Source organism: Rhea pennata, chromosome 2 (assembly GCF_028389875.1).
Source record: "Rhea pennata isolate bPtePen1 chromosome 2, bPtePen1.pri, whole genome shotgun sequence".
NCBI classification, from domain to species: domain Eukaryota; kingdom Metazoa; phylum Chordata; class Aves; order Rheiformes; family Rheidae; genus Rhea; species Rhea pennata.
Genome location: NC_084664.1, coordinates 16,148,200 through 16,164,328, shown reverse-complemented (window position 1 = coordinate 16,164,328; position 16,129 = coordinate 16,148,200). Strand labels below are relative to the sequence as shown.

Sequence of the window (16,129 nt, the reverse complement as noted above, 5' to 3'; positions counted from 1 at the left end):
AAGAGTAGGCTGCTCCAAGATGGTCCTGGGCATAGCTCTGTTTTCTGGGAGGAGCTGCAACAACTACTAACAGCTTATAGAAAGCTGAAAATTTGCATCTTTTAAGTTATAACCCTTCCCCCTCACATACAGATTGCACCACTTTACACTAATGTGATGGATCTGTGAAGTGGCACCAGAAACTGATTAATTCAATCTTTTGGAAGTCAGCTGTAAAGAGTACTGTAAATGCTTTTTGAGCTTGTATTCTGTATTTTTATGAGCAAGAGAACACAAGAAATCTTTTGCTCAAAAGAAGCTGCATTTTCTTGTTTTTATCCAGAATTAAAATGGACTTGTGCTAAGCACTGACCGGATACAGCGTGAAAAGTTGGAATGGCAAAATGTCTCCGTTTCTCTGGGCTTTTTAGTTCCCCTAGGGCAAGGAAAAATACTTACCAGTACATAAAAAATAGAAGTAAGGACTTGCTTTTTCTTACAAATCCAGACACAGATCCTCTAACAGAATCCACGTGGTGGATTATTATATCCCCTGAGTGTTGCCCCAGCAGTCGTCTTTTGAATTCTAGATGTTGCTGTGCCAAGTGGGCTTTACACTGTGTGCCACTCTATTTTTTTTTATTGTACTGAATTGACAGTATTCCCTCGCTTCGCAACGAGCCACTAAATAAAATCTGTGTTTACCTTCTGGAGCTGCCAAGTTAGGCAGAACTAGAAATAGAAAACCAGTAATTATGCTGGAGGAAGCGGGGTGAGGTTTTATTGGAAAGGTTATCTTCCCGGTGGGTTTTTATGGTGTTCTTATACTTGTGTTTTGTGCTCAGGCACGTTCCAGGCTGATCCTTTGAAACCAATTTTGGTTTCCGAACCCTAAAAGAAGTCATATCGTGGTGGTTGTGTGCCATCTAGTGTTCCACCTATGGAGTAGACTTTCCGTGGAGAAAAGCCCAAGGCCGTGTGTCGCTCGGCATTTGGTAAGACCCCTTCACCTTTTTCCTCCTGCGCAAACCACTTGTGTGTTGTGAAGCTGCTGCTTCCTCTGCAGCAAGGTCCAAGGGGTGAGAGAAGGGAGGGAAGGGAAAAAGGACGGGAGCAGCGGGAGCGGGGAGCGCTGAAGCGGTTATTTTGGATTATAGACAGATACCATGATTTAAATATCACCTGCAGGTTGTGATATAACACGGATCAAATCAATGCTGGGGCAACCCTTGAATCTGGCCTAAAGCAAATGAACTGAATGTTCCTCTGCTGTAGCTGAAAGTCTGAATATAGCTTCAGTACAGTTCAAATCCTATTTCGGGACTGCATGGGCCTCATGTGTCCAGGGGCCCCGCAGGAGGTACTGTCATCACAGCCAGAAGACATGGTCTACCCACTAAACTATTTTACTTGTGTTTTATTATGTAAATCATATGCCTTCTGATTTACAGCTGAGGTTAGAAAAATGTTTCATTTTCAGTATGTCTGTTTCTATTGATTGAAAAAATAAACTCAATACTTTGAGGTAGCTGTCACAGTTGGTAACTAGTTGCTTATAATTGCCATAAACAGAATATGACTGGAAAGCTGAGAAACTTGCAGGGGATGCAGTAACATCAAGGTGGTTTGGACTTCTCCAAGGTTATAAGAAAAACCTGTGATAATTCCAAATATTGAATCCAAACAGCCCACATCACAGACATATACACCTTGGGGAATCACTGCTTAGTTCTGGTTTTGCTTATGTGATTTCTGTGGATGACCACAGGGCAAACATTTAAAACCATACATTGTTCTGTGCATTAATGAGATAGTGAGATTTTGAAAAAAGAAATATTAAATGAAACTGAAAATACTTGATTTAGAGAAAGAAAATACTATTAAATGGGGGGAGAGGGAAGGAAGCAGGCATTAGTAGCTGAGGAGCAATTCTAAGTTCAAGCTGGATTTTGCCAGGCTATGTTTTAATCAAGATCCTTTGTTTTGGCTTAGGTAAATTTAAATTATTTTGGAGAGGTATTCTTTCCAAAGGAAGGTCAGCATAAGCAAATGGAGTTAAACAATACAGAAAGAAAATCTACACTGGTAGGACATTTTGGGATTATTCTGTGCTTATAGGTAAAGCGCACAGTGAAAAATGTTTCCTATTAAAAAGCGCTGTCTGGAGTCATTCAAGAATAGCAGCTGACAGAATTCTAAAAACTAATTTAAATGCCTGATGCTGAAAGAGTATAATAAACTTATTTTTGGGATCTGTCAGAAATCCAGGGCAAGTGACTGTGTGCATGCAACAAATGCATTGTACTTGATATAAACAGTAAATGAAAATAATTGTTGTGCCTATCACAAACGAGGATGTTTCAGACCTAAAGCTATCCTCCCAGTGAGCTCACACCCCAAGACAGGCAATGTTGTACCTTCACAGCAATGACGTCTTTCAACGCCACTGCTTCAGGCCCCTACAATCTCTGCTGACTCTCTTTCTAGAGTTACAGTACTTCTTTTCCCCTGTGCTTACCTCCTTCAACAGGGAAAGCAAAAAGTAAAACAAACTTTGCAAAATGGTTAAAAAACTCAGTGAGCTGCAAGAAATATTTTGCAGATAAAAGAGTAAATATGCTTTTTCCTTACTACTTCTGCCTTCTTCAGATTTAAACCATAATCCTATCAGGATCCTTCTTCTCTTACATATAGCTTCTTCTCTAAACCATAGACTGTGCCTTTTACTTTCCCAGTTAGTGTGTTATTGACCAAAATAACTAGTAGAAGATTCATATACAACCCCAGCCCCCTCTGCTGCCTTCATGATCTATCAGGTGTGTCACTGCTTAGGAATTTCTCCCCCAGAATATGAACGGAGGGAAACCTGAGGAGGAATAATTTCTTTCTAGGAGGACTCTGGTTGAGCAGGCGATCTTTAGCTCTGTGCAAAGGGCAGGATTTTTCCTTACTGCATCCTGTAGCTTTTAATTTAAATGCGGAAGCAAAAAGCAGCAAGCAAAGTCCAGAGCCAGGATAGCATGTGAAGAAGCTACACATAGCTACACGTCAGCACTGATATCCAGAGAATGTCCCCAATATCAAAGGGGATTCATGAACTCTGGGTAGATTTCCCCAGTTCTTGGGGAATATAACACATTTTTTTTGTTTGTTTTCTGCTGTATGTACAATGCAACTAACAGCTGATGGGGCTGGGCACATCCTCCTATACAATGTTACTAGTAAGGAAAAAATAAACATTACACACAGCAGTATAAAATGATAAAGCAGCTAGTTTCCTAAATGAAAGATGAGATAAAGCTCAGCTCTGTAACTCAGGAAACACATCAGCGTTTTCATCACATGCAGCCTGGAATGTTAGCTATAAACAATAGGCTGGCAACACAACGGGAGGAAAGGGGAGAATAACTTAGTTTAAACAGTTTATCTAAGAAAAATTTAATGAGCTACTTGTGTATTTCAGTATGAACACAGGGTTTTAACTCAAATGAGCAGGTTCTCTAAGACAACGCTTAGGGGATTAATAGTGGTGGAAGAGAGAATGCTAAGAGGGCTGTGCAGGTGAGTTTTGTCGACACCGAAGAGGAGGGTTGCTTTTTGCCCATTAGGAGCGTCTCTGGAAGAACTGATGGAGCTGGCAGCAAAGAGTTATTTGAAAGAAAGGATTTAGTTTGGAGAGAGGTCAGAGGCCTGGAGCAGACAGGTAGATCTGAGAAATGATGGTCAAGTAGTTGAATTGGGGCTTGCAGGTGAATCCTTCAAGCATGATCACTGCTTAACTGGGCTTTCTTCTTCCCTTAAATCAAACCTTCTGAGTGAGGAACTAACAGCAAATACAGGATCATCATTATGGCAAACTTGCAGACATGTTGGAGAAACTCTGGCAATGCTCCTTTGTACAAAAGCAGAGCTTATAAGGCTGCAGTCCGTCCAGTCCTGTGTGAATTTGCCTCCTCCAGGCAGTAGAGAGTGGAGGGACATGCTCAGTAGCTGGTTTGAAGCAAGAGCAGCCACATGCCCAATTTGAAGCTAGTTATAGCTCTTTACTTAGAAAGTTTTCAGGATATATAAGTGGACAGGTCTTGATGCCAGCTGCCTTTTTTCTTTAAAAGATTGGTCTCATTTCTTAGGGCATATCAGGGGAGCTGGAAAAAAATCAGAACTATGACAATATTTGAATAGCTGGCAACCTTCCCATGCTTTCAAATGGCTTTTAAAATGTAATGCTTTTGATATGTGTATTGCTGGGTAACACTGAGGATGAAACCTTAATTTCAGGGTAATTAAGTTATCTGTTCCTAACCATTAGTATTTCAGTGATTTAGGTTATGAGTCCCTGAGATCCAGAAATCACAGTAAGATAATTGAATTGTTTTTGGGAAATTTCTGGAGTTCTGTGCATATTTATACATTGTTGCTTACACTCAGCAGCAACTTGTTTTAAGGCAGAAGAGTTTGGAATGGAAACAGTGGGCTATTTTTCCCATTATTAGCAATAGGTCATTCCTAAATTGTCAGAAAGTCAATGGTGTTAAGCTGATACACAGGTTCCAGTTGACTAATTTGAAAAATGTCTGGAAACTGTAAGGAGGCTAAAGAAGGAAGGAGTTTTTTCCCCAGTCTTCACTGATGCCTGCAAAACTGCCCTTTGCCTCCATGGAAAACTGCCTCCTGCCTGCAGGAAAACTGAGTATGGGTCCTTGTCCTGCCTTGAAACTTCATGCAGACTCTGCTGACTTCTCTGGGTGACATATACAGGTTGCATGCATACCCTTAAAGTGACTGTGGAGGATTCAAGCCTTTCTGTAAGCATGTTTAGGGGAAAATGGAGAAAAGGAAAGGAATTCTTTAGAGATGAAGTAATGGCAAATATCTTGGAGATGAAAAAGGGAGGCCAAGATTTAGACCTCAGAAGGCCTGCCAGTGGAATAAGCTCTCCTATGTAAGATATGTATAAAGATGCACTCAATGCATAACACTACTTTATGATCCCTCAAAAGAGGAAAACCATCTTGCTAGCACAAGAATTCTCATATTTACAATATTGAATGTTTCAACAGAAAAGCTTGATGAAGTGAAAGCCAAGAAGATACTGAGGCCTGTTTTTACCTGCATTTAGAAGCAGCATGAGTTGGTAAGAAAAGATACTTTGTACCAAAGGTTCTTGGCTCTAAATAGGTTAGGAAATATTTTCTAGCCTGTAATTGGAACTCATATTTTGGGACAAAAGCTTGCCGGGAAAACAATCAACGTATAGAACTATGTTCTAATTTGGAAGCTTGTGATTGTTCTGCCAGATGGTAGGACTATTTACTGTACCTTTTTAGGTACAGTATGCTAAACAGCAAATAAAGGAATAGCAGAATGTGGCTTACAAATTAAGTGCTATGTAAATCTATCAGTTCAAAACTGCTTAAAAGTTTTAATAAAAATATGATTATTATTGCAAGAAGTAACTAATGACCTGATTCAGATTTTAGTGTGTGCTGAATGTATAATTCTGAACAGATGATATTAAAGATGGAAGTGCTTTTTGCATATGTGGCATATAAAAATACTTCACCAAGATTCTTCTCCTTAAAAAAAAAAAAATCTCAAACCCCAAAGAGCTGTTCTGCCTTCCCCTGCCTCTCCAAGCGCCCTCCCCCAGCCCTATTCCCACTACATACACTCAGGCTTAAGAATTTGTGGCAAGATGCCACAAACAGAGTGTTACTCATCTCCAGTGTGAGAGTTTTCTATGAAAAAAAGAAAATAATTAAAGCCATATATTGCCAGTGTGGTCTAATGGAGCTTGTGATTGTTCTCAGGATTTTAATTTCCCTGTTAAGCTTAATGAGATAGTAAACAATACTTTTGCCATAACACAAAGGGGGGGAAAGCAATAAAAGACTTAAAAAATTTAAGACAAAACATATTCAAGAAGAAACAAGTAAAATGTATAGCTTGCATCACGTGCTACAACTTGCATTAACTTTATTTCACAAAGGATCAATATCATGAGCAAAATTGTTTTTTCTACTAGACAATTAAGCCAAATACAATTCTGTGAGTGCTTTTTTTTAATGCGGTATCAGGCCAGATTCTGATCACCTGCAATCATTATTTTGTCAGGGCAACACTTTATGAGGTGTTTAGGCTTGGCAGGGAGAGTTCGGACTACTGAAATACTGCATATGCTTGTGGAACTGCTGTAGAGACAGAGAATGCCCCTGAAGGCCTGTGTTGAGCCTGTTACTGAAATATCCCTTTTGTTGTTTAAATAGGGAGCGTAGAAGGTCGAGCTAGGTCTCCCTCACGTGGAACAAGGCTCCGTGACCAGCCGACATGAAACGCAAAGTCTCGGGTTGTTCCTCCTGACAAGGAGGCGTCTGGTGCACGGCTCCGTTTGGAGTTGGCCTTATGGCTCTTTGGTGTAAAGTACGCTGGGGTTTTTTGAGGGTACTCGCTGACTGCTGAGGATGTCATGACCTTTGTTTTCCTTGGAGCTGCTTAGGGCACTGCTCAGAGCAGGGCATTTGCTTAGAAGCATCTACTGCTTCCTAGGCTAGTGCCTTCACTGCTGGCCTGCAGGACTGTCCGAGGTGAGGAGCACCTCCCTCCTCCCTCCCGCTGCCGCCGCACAGTGCGTAAGGCAGGACATGCAGGAGAACGAGTGAAGGAAAGTCGCTGGGACCTGCTGCCTGTCCTGACTGCGTGTGCTGCCCAGCGACTCTCACGTGGGAAACGCAAGGGGTCTCTGGCTCTGAACTCAGCGTGGTCCGAGCGAGGTGCGCTCTCCAGCCGAGTTTCGGACAGAGTAAAACGCTGTGGTGTTTGCCCCTTTCTTGGCAGCTCCAATGTGCCGAGAAACGCAATCTCGGGGCTCAACATAGTCACAGCATCATGGTGACCCTGTCTTACAACTGAGCCTGCTTGTGCAGGGAAAGAGCAGCAGGGCACAGACAGACACTTGTTAGACCTCCGTTTTCCCAAGGAGAGCGGCTGCTCGTTTACCCAACGCAGACCTGAGGAGAAATATTTGGGGTGAAATCCAAGAGCCCCTGAGGTTGATGGAGACATTTTCACTGGAGACAAGAGGTTGCAAATTGACTCTTTACTCTTCTATGTGAAAGAAAAGCAATGAAAGGTACTGAAGAAACGTTTTGTCTTGTTTTTAGAAAACATGGCTGCTAACATTTCCTTTGTAATTGTCTCTTAAGTGGCTTTAAAAGTATGTCTTTCTATTTGTCTAACCTCTTATTGCCATAGTTTCTAAATACCTAATGTGAGTTTACTGCAATGGTTGTATATTTGTGGTTGAGTGTATTATTTAAAGGCCCAATTTAAAAGGCCTTACACTGTCATTAAGATGAGATGTTTGTGAATAAAGACTGCAGGATGTTTCTAGGAACAGAGTGTGGTACTAAAGGGCTGAGAAAAAGGCAAAACATGTAAAGTTTTTTTTTTTTTTGGTGCTAGCTTTAATGGAAAAAAGAAAGAATGATTTGGGAGAAAGGACAAAGAAAATGACAATAAGTTTAAGCTAGTTTTCAATAGATTAAATCTACACTGGTCATTTTAGAGAGTCTTGTAATTTGTGAGAGTAAAGGCATTTGCTTCTGAGCTAGGTTCCTCCTAGCTTTCCAGGATCTCTGCTGTGGATATTTAATTGTGTGTGAATATTTTAACAGGAAACTACAGCATATGGCTAAACCAGATCAAGGAAGATTTATGCGACTCTCCCATATAATTTACAGGAAGAATCTAAAAAGAAATCCTTTCTTGTTCTTCCTGGTCCTGAGAAGCTGAAATGCACGTCTCTCTTGCCTCTGTTTTATTCAGCATATTTATGGACACGTTTATTTATTAATGAAAATTCTTGAAAGCAGACATAAGATGCACACATCCATTCTTCAAACCACTTACAGTAACTATATCAACTTTCTGGATCTATTGCTTATTTGGAGACTATGAATTCCAGGAAAAAGTGTGTGGGTGTCAGCAGGGAGTGGGCAGGGGGGAGCATTTTTTTTAATTTGCACAGGGCCTTGCTTTTCTGAAAAGCTGAGGCTTGAAAGATGAACACTGCAGCTGTCCACGTACTCCCCAGGATCTTCATCTGCGATATGTGAGGCGGGCTGTACGGCAAGGGATGCGCGCAGCCCGAGGCGAGGTGGGAGGAAATGCAGCGCTAGCCGAGCAGCAGGGATCCCTTCAGCGTGGGGCTCCAGTAGAGAGCCTATCGTGTCCTACACGAACCCACAGACCAGCCACAGATGGCATGTGTGGTCACCATGCTGGAGGGAGATTGTGAAGCAGTCCTGGGCGGACTGTGGAAAAACATCTAAATGCAACGTTTCCGCTTTGCTCTGGCAGAACATGCGAGCATGTCATGAAACTGAGGGTGCTGTGAATGCTGGTTCACAAGCTACTTTGCCTGCGATACAGGCTTTGGTCTTTGAGATCTGACGCTGAAATTTTCAGAATACTCTAGGGAATTTGAATAACCAGCCCCAAAATACTCATGAGAAAGTTTTTATGCATTTTTTACCAGCTTTCCCTTAAATATTGAAGAAAATGAGGGAAAGAGATGAACAATTAGAAAATGTTCTTCTTTTCTGTGTTCCCATCACATGCAGAGCTGAACCTCTTTGGAGCTGACAATGAGCTTTTTTTCAGCGGAAGTGTAAAATACAGATGAGCTCCTTTGCGGCACCAGATAACTGAAACATAAACAATACAGAGACATATGTTGAGCCCTGAACGAAAGCTGAACTTTGTGCCTCAAGAATTTTTCGTGGGAATGAACACAGGGGCTGGAGTTTTAATGGGAGAGAAAAACATCATGGAATCCTGCAAGGGGGTGGGGGGAAGCCACAGAGGAAAAACAGATTATGGTAGAGGGAAAAAGGGTTTATGGAGAGTTTTTCAAGCAGAGAATTGGCTGGAGAGAGGCTTGGAAGTGTGACAAAAGAAAGTAATTCCTCTTTGACTCTTGTTCTGTTCAGGGAGACAGGACATTATATATTATTTCTAACCAAGAAAGTTTGCATCACATGAGTACTTTATTTTCTCTTCCTCAAGAGGGGAAAACAAAATCCACACAGGCCCCCAGATTAGCTCAAATAGTTCAAGTCAAATAGATAAAATATATTTATCAAGACCTTGCTGCTAGAGTCTCTGTAGTGTGCCCTTGCTGGGGTTTATCAATGCCAAGAACGCGTTATAATTCTAGGAGGGAGGCAAGGCAGCCCTAATAAATAAGTTACAGGGAAATTTATGCTTCCAGCCACCTGCTACCCAGTCAACTGTGTTAATGCTTGGCAAAATCGAAGTCCCAGTGAGATTTCCTGTCTCCTGAATATTAGTTTCCCCTGTAGTAGGTAGATACCTCTCTAATGGGTTTCTGGCCACCTGCAGACCTGTCCAGCTGGGTAAATTGCATTGCATTGTAATGAACCTGCTTAAGCAAACGGGAAGAAAGTTGCTTCAAAATTATTTCCATAATGGGGGAAAAAGTCTTAATTAAAATATTATAAACAGCAAATAGAACAGTTTTAAAACTGAAAGTGGTTAATAGTAGCTTGCTTTTCTGTGCTGTCTTTAATGTTAATGAATATAGCTGATGATATGTTTTGCAGGTCATGCTAGCAGGACATACTAAGACATGAGATTTGTGTAGTGAGACATATGGGGACATTGCAGGCATTATCTGTACATGCTGTTTGGGTATTTTATTAAAATACGTTTTCTAGACACTTCGTAATGCACCTGGAGCCGAATGTATTCATAGTTAATAAATTCCAATGGATATATTAATGTGCAAAGAAGGCAAGGTCAGTGAGAAGGTATACATGTCCCATAAATAGCGCACTCCAGAGACTTTTGTCCATTAGATGACAAATTTCACCTTCCTTTCCTTTTCACCTCCCCCATAGATGCCCCTCCTGGGAAAATCAGCTGAGGGATCCGATAGATATGTGACTCATGGAACATCAAGAATAAGTGGAAAGGAAAATAACCCAGTTTTTCACACGGCCCTGTGATTAATGACAGAAAATGAAGTGGCAAACCCTTATAGAAAAGGAGGGGAGTTTCTGGTGTGGCAAAGGTGACATGCAGGGGCAGCTGTCTAACCACAGGACTGGTGAAGATGTTGTCCCTTCTGAAATGCTCCAGCCATCAGGGTGAGGAGATGAATGGCCTGGCCTCATGAGCTCTCTCGTGTGCACAAGCAGCTAGGGAAACCTTAGCTGATAAGTGTGACATAGAAGAATATATTCCTGCTTTGTATTTTTCTGTTGCAATTTCATTACTGCAAATCTCTGTTTTAATCGGAGTATGACCAAATGGAACGATCCTTATCTTTTACCTCTGTCTTGTATAGTAATAAACGGATTTGGTGTTATCCAGTAGACACTATGAACTACAATTTTGATTATTACAAATATTGGATTCCTCACAGATCACCACACACTACACATGATTATGACTCTCCCCCTGAGTCTGTAGGGCAGTGTCCATTTGACTGCAAAGGCCAGCTGTAAAACAGTAAGTTTGGCTGTGTCTGAGCTGGTGGGAGATTTTTCCACATTCTGGATCTGGACCTCTCTTCGTTCACAGTGTGGTGCCCGCTCCCTTGGCCCCACCTCTCAGGTGCTCCACAGATGTCCTAGTGTCTGTGGTCACGTGGTAGCTCCAAGCAGCAGAGATGCAAGACAGAAAGGATGTTATGCTTACAAAGAGAAAGTTCATCTGGAGCCTTCTTTTACAATCAGTAAAAAAGCGGGAAGAAAATCTGGAATTATGAGCTCCTCTGTTCTCGGTCTCATGTGGCAAAACCTTCCTATGACCAGGGTAATTGCGTACCTCTTCTGTGCATTCTGTAGCCACATTGGAGCTTTGGGTCTTGAATTTGGCTCTGATTGAGTAAATATTCTGATTCTGTCTGAGCTTACGGTCCATGTAGCTTCCCTTGATTTGTTAAGTGAACCTCTGCGTCCAGGCCTCACTCACTGATCCCGTGCTCCTGAGCCCCAGGAACAGTCAGCAGTTAGTGACAGCAGTCACAAACTCCATGCCAATTCTTGCTTTGAAAGTTAAAATATAGCAGCTTTTTGTACCATTTCTGAGTCTATGCTTTTTTTTGTGATCTTTCTACAGGTACATGAAATGTGGTTAATTAACCTGCCATCACCTTTTTTTTGTGAATCAGTAGTCACACTCTCTATTCTGTATGCTGAAGCTTTTCACCTGTACTGGCATTTAATTTAACCTCTTCGTAATCGACTAAGCTAATTCCATTTTTCTTTTTCTTTTTCTTTCTTTCTTTTTTCTTTTCTTTTTTCTTTTTTTTTTTTTTTTTTAATGTATGCTGGTATTTTCAGTGCTCCTAGTCTTTCCAATCAATTTGGAAAAGAGAACCCACATTATTGTAAAGTGACCCTGATGGTCATTCTTTCAGTTTGATTCTTAGTGCTAGGCTAGACATGACCATGCCTTTCTGGAAGCTTAGGCTTCTCTGTCTTTGCAGAATATGCCTTACAATTTGTGTTCAATAGCTAGTTTATGTTTCTTAGATAATTTATTTGTCTGTTATACTAACTATTCAGTGGAAAGAAAAACTACAAAAGCAGAAAATTTGCATTTAATTAAAGAACCTACAAAAAAGCTGGAAATAGAAAACAGACTTTGATTTGATACAGCCTTAGAATAGTGAAATTAGTAAGTAAAATTTAGATAAAATGGAGAAAGATAGCTGCTTCTGCAATGCAGTGAAATGGAATTAAGGAGTCTGAGTGATTCTTTCTTGTAAAGGTCAACAACATCGACTGAATTTTTGTGAACCTAATAAATTCTAAGATATGCTATAAATAGGATCATCTCAAGGGCAATACTTAAGTCATTCAATTGAAAAATGGGACAAAATAAATAGTAAAATGATAATGAGAAATGGCAAATCAAGTTAAAATGGTACATTTAGACCTGGCTTTCTTGATAATACAATTTTAAAATGTTACCAAATCAATTCTTATTTATAATGCATTTTGGAAAGAGATTAACTGACTTTGGATACAAACCAGGTATCTAAACAAGTTTTCAGTAATACCAACACTACATGTATTTGTCTATTTTTAAAAGCTGTCACCACAATGAAAATCTGTATTTACAATTTGATATGAATTTTAACCAGTAAATTTAATGTTTTCGTAGAGAAGAAACACATGTTTTTCTGTGTTTCATTTTATATGGAACTACAATATTTTATCTCTTTTTTAGCTGATAAAAGTACAATTCAGTAGGAAGGATAATTAGTCACAGGCTTATAATACATTTTGTCAAACTATATTTTTAAATCAAGGATTAATTCAGGGAATTCTAATAGTCAGTGCCCTGTAGGAGGTCAAATTAGAAGATCTCAGTGGTCCATTGCAGCTTTAAACTATATTCATAGCTTTTTAGCAAATAGTCCCCCCAATTCTGTTTAGCTCTAAAATTTTTAAACCTATATATTAGTAGAGAATATAACATGTTCTCTGTGGATCTGAGGTCTATGTGTATTTTTAGTTAGATCTGAAAGATTAATGTTAAAAATAAGGCCTCCTACTGGCCCTGGAGAACCAAAGTATTTAACAGCCAGAGAAGAAAGTGTGAGAGATGCACAGGAGGTGAAAAGACATTCCCGAAGATGGGCAACGGCGATCTGGAATGGAACCTGTTTTTCTGGTCTCTAGGCCAGGATCTGTATGTGTATCCATTCATTTTATTCCTTACTGTAGTATTTAAGTATCTTCTATTCAAAACTAACAGCCAGGTCCTGAACTCTTTGACACTTCTGCCCTTACTGAATCAGTCATCCATATGGGATGGTGTTTCTGATGCTATGTTTTTGCTGGGAGGTGGGCCTAGAAGAGGATTTTTGTGAATGATGTCTTTCTCAAGAAAATTTTACAATGTTTCCTGAATACGGTCAGATTTCAGACTAGTCTCTCCTCATAAAGAGGAATGAACATCTGTAGCTAGTTCCTAGCATCAAAAAACGTTCTGTTCCTAGCTCTGTGCACTTTGTCCTGACTGTAAACATGTCACTGTCCCAAAAGCACATCATGGTTCACGATCAGATTTGGTCTTTGATGTAGTTGGAGCTTGATTAGGTAATTATTTCACTGGAAGAAAAGCAGGAGCCAGTGAAGGGATTTGAGCTTGTGCCTGGTGGCTGAATCCATGTAAAGGAGGCAGCTCCTTCTTGGGCTGGCTGGTTCCTTTCTTTGTGCTGAACCCCTCATTGAGAATACACTAGCTCTACCCTGTCATTCAGATACAGGTGAAACAAGGAGTTTGTAGCTGGTGAGATAGAGAGTGAAAGTTCAAATGAATGTTGGCAGCTGTAGGACCTTCTGCAGGAAGGCAGGGAAAAGAGACGACAGCATTGTGTTTTACCCAAAAACGTATTGCCTGCTAGAATTCATTCACTCCCAGATCATTTGCTTTTTTATGTTGCTGAATATTATCCACAGTTGTCTTTATAGTTTATAAGTATATATAACTATTATACTAACTATATATAACTATTAAAACTAATTATAACTAATAACGATCTAGCCATTTGTCTGAGCTGATGTTCACATAACAGTGGTGAAGGACAGCATTCAGATCTTCTCTAAACATCAGAAGAATGGGAAGCTGTGGACATATCCTGTTTTCTCCAGTACTATTTTGGGGTTTGAAGACATTGTCATTCCCATCCCTCAGATAGATTGTTCTTCCCAACTAAAGTGTATTGACCTCTACTTCTGCTTTCTCTCATTTGTATTTTGTCTGCTGGGAGCACACGGAGAAGGTTGAGGTAACCTAATAACAGAAGGGCATCTGAGTGTAGATGCACAATAACCAGAGGCACTCACACAGAGCAAGTGGGGAAGGTCATAGAAAAGTCACGAAGAGGGCAGAACCTAGAAGAAAAATGGACCAAAACATGATACCTAGACAGAAATGATGCTGACAGCATCTTTACCTGGTGTTTGGGGCACTTTACCCCCTAACAACTGAAGAAGTGTGGCTCAACGGTTACTAACAGAAGGGTGAAGAAAGAGCTGATAACAGCACTGTCGCACTGGGCTTCTGTAATTCCTTTCTAGCAGAAATCAAAGCAGTGATAGATAGCTGCTCACCCTGGCCAAAAGGATGTGGGATCCCAGGAGAATCTGTCTCATTCCTAATTCTCTTTAGGATCTTCACAAAACTTCTGGGAGAGATACGGATATCAGATTAAATGGCCACTATTACCTTTTTTACAACCTTATCTTGCTGTTACAGGGCTATCTAAATCACCTCATGAACTAGTCCAGTAAAGTGTTTTCTAAAATAATGCCAAATATGAAGTAACAGACCTGCAAGCCCTGTGGCTCAGGCCTGGTGTGAAAGCGGCTCCCTCCTCCTGCCCAGGAAAACGCTGCGGAGGGAAGGAGCCCGAAGGAGGCATCGTCTGTGCTTGTCAGTGGCGGGAAGGGGAGATAAGCCAAAAACACCACTGGGCAGGCTTGAGCTGTGCTTGTCTTCATCTGCTGATATTTGGCAAATATCTTTGCCCTAAGTTGTGAGTGAATTATATTTTCCTCCAGTGTACTGCAGGTCAGACAAGGTGAACCAAAGATCCTTTGGAATTTAAAACTCTGTAAAATGAAGTTAAGAGTGCTAAGAATAGCAAAACGACTCAAATAAGTGCACCCTGCTGGTTCCATTGCATTCATTTTGGTTTTGTTTTTAATTGTAGTCGTTCTCTTTTGAGAGATGATGCAGCAAAAGTGAATTTCCTGCTGCTCTAATGAAGCAGCCCAGGTTTATTATAGTGGTTGGCACATGGGCAGACTGCTGTAGCAGTATCCGCCCAAGTTTGGGGGCCATCAGCCTCAGCTAGCCCAACCTTCTTTTTCTTGTTTATTCATTTCATCATATCCCCACGATATCATCAGTCTCCCCAGTGTTTGCTACACCAGTACACCGGATCCCCGATACCTCCAGATCCCAGTGGAACTTGCCCATTACATATACCTCTTACAACAGGAAAAAAAAAGTGGAGGCAATTAGACAAGGATTTTTCACTTTTTTAAACTATTAGGAAAACTTGTGGAGTTCTCCAAACATCTCTAGAGCAGTTTATAATGAAATACTTTTGTCTGAAAGAAAAAATAAATACTCAGACTGCTATCTTTCATCATAGATCAAAGAATCTAACAGTCAGAGCTGTGCTCTATAATTTTGGAATTCAAGATAGATGAACCTAAATAGTTTTTGTATAGATTTCTGGAAGATCAATATTGTCGCTCCTTTGCCTGTCCTATGACATAGATAGATATGTTGCTAGAGAAGTTGTGTATTTGGCTGCTGCAGATGTGGGAGAGTTACTGACAGATCCTCTGAAGATACTGAAACAAGCAATTAGAGCTTTCACTATCTTCTCTGACATGTGGGAGTTTAAGATGTTACTTATAAATGTGGCATACTGGTTTCTTTTATAAAACTAATGTACTTTTTTGGAGGAAAAATAACCCTGTAAGCGTTAAGATTTTGGATACCTAACCTTGTAATGAATAATTTTAAGAAGCGTTGGTGATGGTGAGTGATTTCTTCTCTCTCACACAAAAACAGGAACAATACAAATGAAGCCCATCACAGCTACAATTAAGACACTTTTTTTCTGAATCCAGTTACTTACATATTTTCTTGGAGTCTGAAGTTTATCAACCAGCTAAAATGCAGTTTGAATCCCACGGCTCTTTCTCCTTCATAAGAGGAATTCAGAAGACCGAAAAACAATGTCAGGAAACCCGTGTATTTATTTTTAGACATATTCGTTAACAGTTTGCCCTCCCCCTCTAGGCAAGCTTCCACTGAAGTGGATGACTAAGGACTGTGAGATGTGTCCACTTCTTGCAGCGGTGTTTTACTTCTGCCTGAACTGAAGGCCTGGCTAAGTTCAGCAGCTCAGCAGAGCAAATAGCAACCCCCTTCTCCAAAGGGTAGCTCATTCCCCACATTAAACTCTGACTGGGATTAAAAGTGGTGGCTAGGGAGCAATCAATGCACCCCTCTCCCTGGTGCTGGGCAGCCTTTGCACCCATCAGGCAGCAGCTGCACTCTGCACGTCCACGGCCACGTCCCGACGGAG

The 16,129-nt window shown here is 40.7% G+C and overlaps 1 long non-coding RNA gene across 1 annotated transcript; it reads right to left on the bottom strand.

Annotated features, from left to right (window-relative positions):
* Positions 1 to 8,480: 8,480 nt before the first annotated feature.
* LOC134135986 (uncharacterized) lies at positions 8,481 to 15,792 on the bottom strand. The gene is made up of 2 exons (XR_009957399.1): positions 15,677 to 15,792; positions 8,481 to 8,684 (listed from the first exon to the last, which is right to left on the bottom strand). It is a non-coding gene; the product is annotated as an uncharacterized LOC134135986 (long non-coding RNA).
* Between the last annotated feature and the right edge of the window lie 337 nt (positions 15,793 to 16,129).